The sequence below is a fragment of the Molossus molossus genome, unplaced genomic scaffold (genome assembly GCF_014108415.1).
Source record: "Molossus molossus isolate mMolMol1 unplaced genomic scaffold, mMolMol1.p scaffold_m16_p_4, whole genome shotgun sequence".
Classification (NCBI taxonomy): Eukaryota; Metazoa; Chordata; class Mammalia; order Chiroptera; family Molossidae; genus Molossus; species Molossus molossus.
The window spans coordinates 64,187,531-64,196,641 of NW_023425377.1; positions in this window are offsets into that span (position 1 = coordinate 64,187,531).

Below are 9,111 nucleotides of genomic sequence, written 5' to 3' on the forward strand. Positions count from 1 at the left end.
TATGCTCAATTAATATTTGACAAAGGTGGCAAGAGCATACAGTAGAGTAAAAACAGCCTCTTTAAAAATGGTGTTGGGAAAATTGGACAGCTACATGCAAAAAAATAAAACTAGACCATCAACTTACACCATACACAAAAATAAACTCAAATGGATAAAAGACTTAAATGTGACCTGTGAATCCATAAAAAATCTATAAGGAAATGTAGGCAACAAAATTTTGGACATCATACACAGCAGAATTTTCACTGATACTTCCCCTAAGGCAATAGAAACAAAGGAGAAAATGAACACATGGGACTACATCAAACTAAAAAGCTTCTGCACATCAAAAGAAACAACCATTGCCCTGGCCAGTTTGGCTCAGCGGTTAGAGCATCGGCCTGCGGTCCGGAGAGACCCAAGTTCGGTTCCCGCTAAGGGCACATACTTCGGTTGCAGTTTGTCCCCGGCCCTGGTTGGTCGTGCGGGTGGCAGCCACTCGATGTGTCCCTTTCCCGTCGATGTTTCTCTCTCTCTCTCTGCCTCTCTCTCCCTCCCACTCTATCTGTACAAAAAATGGAAAAAAATGTCCTCGGGTGAGGATAAAAAAAAAAGAAACAACCATCAAAATGGAAAGGCAACCCACTGTATTGGAGAACATCATTGCCAATGATACATCAGATAAGGGGTTAATTTCCAATATATATAGAGTACTCATACAACTCATCAAAAGGAAGACAGAGAACCCAATTAAAAAATGGGCAGAGGAGCTGAATAGACACCTCTCCAAACAGGACATACAAATGGCTAAGAGACATATGAAGAAATGCTCAACATCACTAATCATCAGAGAGATGCAAATTAAAACAACAATGAGGTATCACCTCACACCTGTCAGAATGGCCGCCATCAACAAATCATCAAACAACAAGTGTTGGCGAGGGTGTGGAGAAAAGGGGACTCTAGTACACTGCTGGTGGGAATGCAGACTGGTGCAGCCACTATGGAAAACAATATGGTGTTACCTCAAAAAATTAAAAATTGAACTTCCATTTGACCCAGTGAAATGGATCAAGGAATATACCCTTCTAAGAATATACCCTAAGCCTGAAACACCAATCAGTAAGAATATATGTACCCCCATGTTCGTAGCAGCACTGTTTACAATAGCTAAGTTCTGGAAACAGCCCAAGTGTCCATCAGTAGACGAATGGATAACAAAGCTGTGGTACATATACACAATGGAGTACTATGCAGCTGTAAGAAAGAAAGATCTCTTATCCTTTGAGACGACATGGAGGGACCGGGAAAGTATTATCCTAAGTGAAACAAGCCAAGCAGAAAAAGACAAATACCACATAATCTCACTTATTTATGTAATATAATGAACATAACAGTCTGAGGAATAGTGTAGACCCAAAAACATGGAAGTAGAGTACAGACTGACAATCCCCAGAAGAGGGGGTGGGAAGATATAAACAACAGAACTTATATGCGTGTACGCATAACCACTGGACATGGACAACAAAGCTGGGGATGGGGCGGGGGGGATGGGGAGGAGGGTATCAATGGGGTAAAAAAGGAGAAACATCTGTAGCAAAAATAAAATTTTAAAAAAAAAAGATGTATTTAACATCTGATGAGCAGTTACTATGTGTCATGCACTGTATAAATTACTTTGTTGAAGGTATATCTAAACTTTTCATTGAGAGTGTAATATATTATAATGTTCATTCTGACGAAAAAAAGAAAAAGAAAAAAGAAACTTCCAGTTACAAGATGAATAAGTTCTGTGGATCTAACACACAGCACGGTGACTATAGATGATATTGTGTTGTTTAATGGAAAGTTGATGAAAACAAATAGATTTTATTTAGAATCAGTGGACATATCAAGAGTTTACCAGACAAGAAAAAGCTAAAGGAGTTCATCACCACCAAACCACTATTATATGAAATGTTGAAGGGTCTTCTTGAAGGAGAAGAACAAAAATATGAATAAAAGGGCAATTAATACATATCTATTAACAATTGAATCTACAAACAAAATGAGCAAGCAGAACACAAACAGAGTCATAGATACAGAGAACTTTTTGTTGGTTGCCAGATGGGCAGGGGCTGGGGGAATGGGTGAAAAAGATGAAGGAATTAAGAAGTGCAAATTGACTGTTAGACTGATGAACCCCCAAGTGAAGAGGGGCGAGAGGGCAGGATGAGATAAACCAAAGAATTTCTATGCATATATGCATGACCAATGGACACTGACAATACTGCGGGAAGGCAGGAAGGAGACTGGAGAGGAGGGGTCAATAGGGGAAAAAAGGGGGGAGATCTGTAATACATTCAACAATAAAGATAAGTAAAAAAATAGATTTTAAATGTTCTCCCCACCAAAAAAATAGGGTAATTATTATATTACAATACACAGAGTATTCCCCCAAAATGTATAGAAAGTGTCTGTAGATTCTATTACAGTTTGAAAATAAAATATATTTTAATGAGTGCTGGCTTTACAAATATACTTTTTCCATGTATACATTTTTGGGGAAACACCCTATGTAAGTATATTAAATCAATGCCTTTTACACCTTAAAGTTATACAGTGTTATATGTCAATTATATTTCAATAGAGAGAGAAAAGAATGGAGAAAATAACAAATTTACATACACTGTATAGCCCTTATTAAAGGCTGCACTTTTTTTTTTTTTTTTTTTTTTGCATTTATCTTCAGATAGAGCAGGAGGGAGAGAAGAAGGAAGAGAGAAAAACATTGATGTGAGAGAGACACATCAACTGGTTGACACCCACACAACCCCAACCAGGCCGGGGACAAACCGCAACCAAAGTACATGCCCTTAGCGGGAACCCAACCCAGGTCTCTCTGGCCTGCCGGCCAACACTCTAACCGCTGAGCCAAACCAGCCAGGGCAAAGGCTGCACATCTTTATTTTTTATTTAATTTTTAATTTTTTTATCCTCACCCAAGGACATTTTTTGTTCAGATAGAGTGGGAGGGAGAGAGAGGAAGAGAGAGAGAGAAACATCGACGTGAAAAGGACACATCGAGTGGCTGCCACCCACACTACCCAACCAGGGCCGGGGACAAACTGCAACCAAGGTACGAGCCCTCAGCGGGAACCAAACTGGGGTCTCTCTGGACCGTGGGCCCCCGCTCTAACCGCTGAGCCAAACCAGCCAGGACTAGGCTGCACATCTTTAAAGATCCCCCTTGGGTTCCATTTCTTCAATAAAGTTCCGTATCTTCCCAGCCAACCCCGCCCAAGTGGTCACCCCTCCCCTGAATGTCTGCAGTGTTTACCAAACTCCTCTCTCCTTTTGACCTCTGTGTGACCTCTTGACATTGGTTTCCATAGACATCCAGCTCACCCTCCCTCTAGACTGTCAGGCTGGTGCTGTGTGGACAAGCCCTCCACTGCCCCCTGGTTGAAGACGTGCCCCTGCGCCTCCGGGTGGGAACACGCTGCACTGCTTCGCAGAGGGCTGGTGGGTGGCGGCCTCGTGGAGAAGGTGGGTCTGGAGCTGAGCACAGGCAGTCACGATTTGCTTGTGCAGAGTCTCCCCCAGGTGGCGGAGGGGCACAGTCATGCCACGCTGTCAGGTGGAAGGCAAGGCATGGAGACTGCTTGCAGGAACGCAGCAGTTAAAGGGAAAAAACAGGGACTTCCGGTCAAGGTAGCCTTGTAGGTAAACGCCATCACATCCTCCCACAGCCACATCAAAGTCACAACTAAACTACAGAACAACCATCATTCAAAGCCAACTGAAATTGCGCTGAATGGAAGTCCTAAACTACGGAATTAAAGCAGCAGCCACATGGAGATTGGTAGGAGGGGCGGAGGCGGACGGGCTGGTCCCACACCCACGTGTGGTGGATAAAAATCAGGAGGACACCTCAGCTGGGAAGGTCCTCCCTGAGGAATGAGAGGTCCCGGTCCCACACCAGGTGCCCTGCTCAGGGTTCCAGTGCCAGGAAGAGAAGTCCCCATAACTTCTGGCTGGAAAACCAGCGGGAACTGAGGCTCAGGGAGGCTGATGTGGCTGGAGCCCCAGGCAGCTCCTCTTAAAGGGCCCGCGCACGGACTTACAGGACTCTCTCCCTCTAAGCTTGGAAGGGGGGCAGCTTGAGGGGAGCTAGAGACATACAGGGAAGAACTAAGCTGTTTGGCACTGGAGCGAGGGCTGGAGAGGGGGCTTTCTCTGGGACAGACATGCTGTCAGAGGCCTTTGTTCCTTTGGTGAGCCCTTCCCTGGGGCAGCAGACAGCTGCCATATCTGGGACTCCAGCAACCTGGCTCACACTGGTAGCCCCGCCCTGGTGATTTCCTGAAGCCCCGCCCCACCCAACTTTCAGGCCCACCCAAGCTGTTGGCAGTTCCTTAACCATAGGATTGGCCGGTCTTGGATCCTGCTTCAGGTTTTCCTAAATTCTTTCAAATAAGCAGCATCTGGTCTCAGATAGCCCCATACCTCTTGTTGAGTAATACTGAAACAAACACAGGGAGGCAGACAAAATGAGGAGACAAAGAAACAGGTCCCCAATGAAAGAGCAGAACAAAACCCTAGGAAAAGAACTAAGCAAAATGGAAATAAGCAACCTAACAGATGCTGAGTTCAAAATACTGCTTATAAGGATGCTCAATGAATTTAGTGAGAACCTCAGTGAACTTAGTGAGGGCCTCAAGAGCATAAAAAAGGTCCAGTCAGAAATGAAGGATGCACAGTCAGAAATGAAGGAGGCACTAACTGAAATAAAGAATAATTTACACAGATTCAGTAGTACAGTAGGTAAAACCAAGAAGCAAACCATCGATTTGGAATATAAGGAAGCAAAAAACACCCAGTCAGAACAGCAAAAAATAAAGGAATCCAAAAAAACAAGGATAGTGTAAGGAACCTCTGGGACAATTTCAAGCGTGCCAACATTAGGATTTTGGGGGTGCCAGAAGGAAAAGAGAGAGAACAAGAAATCAAAAACCTATTTGAAACAATAATGGCAGAAAACTTGGTGAAGGAAACAGACATACATGTCCAGCAAGTACAGAGAGTTCTAAACAAGATGAACCCCAAGAGGCCCACACCAAGACACATCATCATCAAAATGCAAAAACGTTCAAGACAAAGAGAGAATGTTAAAAGCAGCAAGAGAAAAGCAGTTAGTTACCTACAAGGGAGTTCCTATTAGACAATCAGCTGATTTCTCAAAAGAAACTTTGCAGGACAGAGGGCATGGCAAGAAATATTCAAAGTGATGAAAAGCAAGAACCTACAACCAAGATTACTCTATCCTGCAAAGCTGTCATTTAGAATCGATGGCCATATAAAGAGTTTCCCAGACAAGGAAAAGCTAAAGGAGTTCATCACCACCAAACCATTATTATATGAAATGTTGAAGGGTCTTCTTGAAGAAAAAGATAAAAAATACGAGCAAACAAAATGGCCATGAATACATAGCTATCAACAATTGAATCTACAAACAAAATGAACAAGCAGAACAGAAACATTCTCATAGATACAGAGAACATTTTGTTGGTTGCCAGATGGGAGGGGGGTTGGGGGAATGGGTGAAAAAGGTGAAGGGATTAAAAAGTACAAATGGGTTGCTAGACTGACAAACCTCAGAGGGAAGGGGTTTGGGGGGTGGGAAGAGATAAACCAAGGAACTTGTATGCATGTATGCATAACCGATGGACACAGACAACAGTGTGGGGAAAGGCAGGAGGGGGGCGGGAGAGGGGAGGAGGGGGTCAATGGGGGAAAAAATGAGGAACATCTGTAATATATTCAACAATAAAGATAAGTTTAAAAAAATAAAAGAGCATGAAAGGGAGCCTGGTGGCAAACAGATGAGGATGCTTGGGCTTCAACTGACAGAGAACCAAGCTCAGACTGAAGTGCACCTAAGAAACTGTGTGAGCTCAGGTAACTAGAAGCCCAGAAACAGGACTCCAGGAGCAGTAGGACTCAGGTTCGGCTTCTCTACAGTTTCTCTTGGCTCTGCCCATCTCTGTGTAGACTTTGTTCTCAGGCTGGTTTCCCAGCCAGTGCCAGGATGGCTGCCAGCAGCTGTTCACATGCAACAAGACAAAGGAGAAACCTTCTCTCCCGATCCCCTGGAATGGAAGCCCGTTTCTCTACTCTGATTGGGAAAATGAGAGTCACATGATTACTCCTGGACCAATGGCAACCTGGCCTTCCGAACCAGTCTAGCAAGCCCAATCAGGGGCATTACTGCAACTAGCTTAGGCTAACAGTGACACCCCAGGGCCCAGCTCTCCCCAGGCACAGAGGCTGCGTGGAGAGGGGTGGACACCTGGATAAAACGAGTGTTGCAAGAAAGGAGGAAAGAGGACTGAATGCTGAGAAAGTAACCAGCACTGCCCTCCACAGAGGGTAAATCTCAAGGAAGCAGGGTGGAGCCATGCTGCAGCTGACAGTCGAGACCAAGCTCAGAACTCCTGCCGGTGTCTTACAGACCAAAGGGCGTCGGGGCCATTGCTCTCTGAAACCAGCTCCCGATGGGTTTGTAACAGCCTGAACAAACCTGGAAAAGGCTGAGGCAAAACATTTTGAACAGGAGGAGACAGAGTAAGTTGTAACCGAGATTTCACTTGGACTTTCTGTGCAGCACAGACAGACATCATGTCTGCGGGGCTTCACTCAGCAAGCTCATCCCTGGCCCAAGAGATAGCGCCAGACTTGACTTACTGCTGCCCAGGAAAACGACTCTCTTTGGCTTCCTCTTTCCTGGGGTTTACCGAGAACAGCACACTCTCTCTATATATATTTTTAGAAATGACAGAAATATTCCTGGTGCTTGGGTTACGTAATTAAGATTTGCTCTGGGAACACCGAGGAATCACATAAAATGGCTGCATGGCTTCCTAAATGAATTACTTAGTGTTTAATTACTCAAAATTACTATCAATTACTAACTGCTACTGCAAATTACTTGCAGAATAGACACATTTGTTTGTGGCTATTAATGATTCCAATTACTCCTCACAGGTAATTGGTTTCTGCACGCAGACAGGCACCAACTGTCGAAGAGGAGCTGAGCAGTACAAGCGCTGCTCTCTCCCAGCCTGTTTTAGCTTTACCTGAAATCCTAAAATAAGCACTGCAGCCACCCTTGCTCTAGGCCCCTCTGCTTCGTGCCCAGCTTCCCGTGGAACCCCTAGGGCTCTGAAGACCTCGGAGATCTCTTTCAACGTGCGGAGCAGGAAGCAGGAACTGCGAGTTAGAGGTTACTCAAACCCATACAATTAATACCAGAACGTAGATCAACACCAAACATCCTGCTAAGTGAAAAAAGCCAGTCACAGAAGACCACAGATTGCATGGTCCCATTTATATGAAATGTCTGTAATAGGCAAATCTATAAAAAATAGAAAGTAGATTAGTGGTTGCCTGAGGCTGGCAGAGAGGTAAGCATGCAGAACGGGGAAGGTGGGGAGGAATAACCGCTAATGGGTACAAAGCTTATTTGGAATTTGACAAAAATGTTCTAAAATTAGATTTTCAATATATATACATATATATTGTATATATATGTATATATATAAAGTATATTTATATATGTATATTTATACATATATGTATACATATTATATACATGTGTGTATATATATATATTCTTTAGAGAAAGGAAGGGAGAGGGGGAGAAAGAGAAACATCAATGCAAGATGGAAACATCGATTGGCTGCCTCCTACACAAACCCCTACTGGGGATGGAGCCTGCAACCCCGGCACGTGCCCTGACCAAGAATCAAACCAGCAACCTTTCAGTGCGAGGGATAAGGCCCAACCCACTGAGTCACACTGGCCAGGGCTCCAAAATTAGATTTTGATGATGGTTGTACAACGCTATCAATATACGTAAAACACTGAATTATACACTTTAAATGGATGAACTATATGGTCTATAAATTATATCTTAATACAACAGTTGCAAGTATGTTGATCATATGACTAGATGGTGGGAGGGCTGGATCGAGGCAGGGACACCCCGACTCCCTCGTCACTGCTCTCTCACTGGACCGTCCTGCCTCAGCATGTGTCCAACTTGCCAGAAGGCATAACTCACTGAAGAAGACTGTGGTCTCATGACAGCCTCATTTCCAGCTATTTGTGTATTATTAAGAGGACATAAACTATGTTCATTAAAGTAACATAAAATGCAGCCAGGAAATATACCTAATAATAGAAATCCAAATTAAATGTTTTATCTTCACTCTCCCCACCCGAAACAAACTTTTTATGACAAGGCTTGCTGGCAGGTAGTTCATTCTGAGAGGTGATCCTATGGCATAGGATGGAGGGGAGGGGAAAAATAAAAAGGCAAGGGAGAAAAGTCATAGAAATGTGCATTATTGAGTGGACTTAATAATTGGGAACCACTGGGCCTCAACCTACTATGAGTCTCAGGAAGTTGTGTACACTGTGCTTCAGAAGTGTGTGAGCAAGATATGGAGAGGGAAATATTCATGACTGCTCCTGACCCCTGGGTAGTGGATTGTTGAACTCCTTGCTCTTCCAGATTGGCATATGAGCCAGCACGGTTGAACGGGGTCCTGTGGCACCCTCCATGGTAGAGACAGGGAAACCCAAGGGCAGGAAGTCAAAGCTACGCTATGTCGCTCAGTCAGGCTCTGGCCAGATGATATCTTCATGCAACCTGTTCCCAGAGCAAAACCAAAGCCAAAAGGTGTATCAATGGACTTCATTAAGACTAACAAATTCTGCTCTATGAAAGACAATGTCAAGAGAATGAGAAGACGAGGCAATGACTGGGAGAACTTTTTGCAAAAGATAAATCTGATAAAGGACTTTTATTTAAAATATACAAAGAACTCTTATAATTCAACAATGAGCGAACAAAGAATCTGATTTAAAATGGGCAAAACATTCAACAGACCTCTCATCAAAAAAAGACACGTAGCAAAGTAGGCATATGATAAGATGCTCAACATCATACGTCAGTAAGAAATTTCAAATTAAAACAATAATAAGATACCATTACACACCTTTTGGAAAGGCCAGAATTCAAAACATTGACCAAATACTCCAAAGATGTGAAGCAACAAAGATTCATTGCCGGTGGGAACGCGA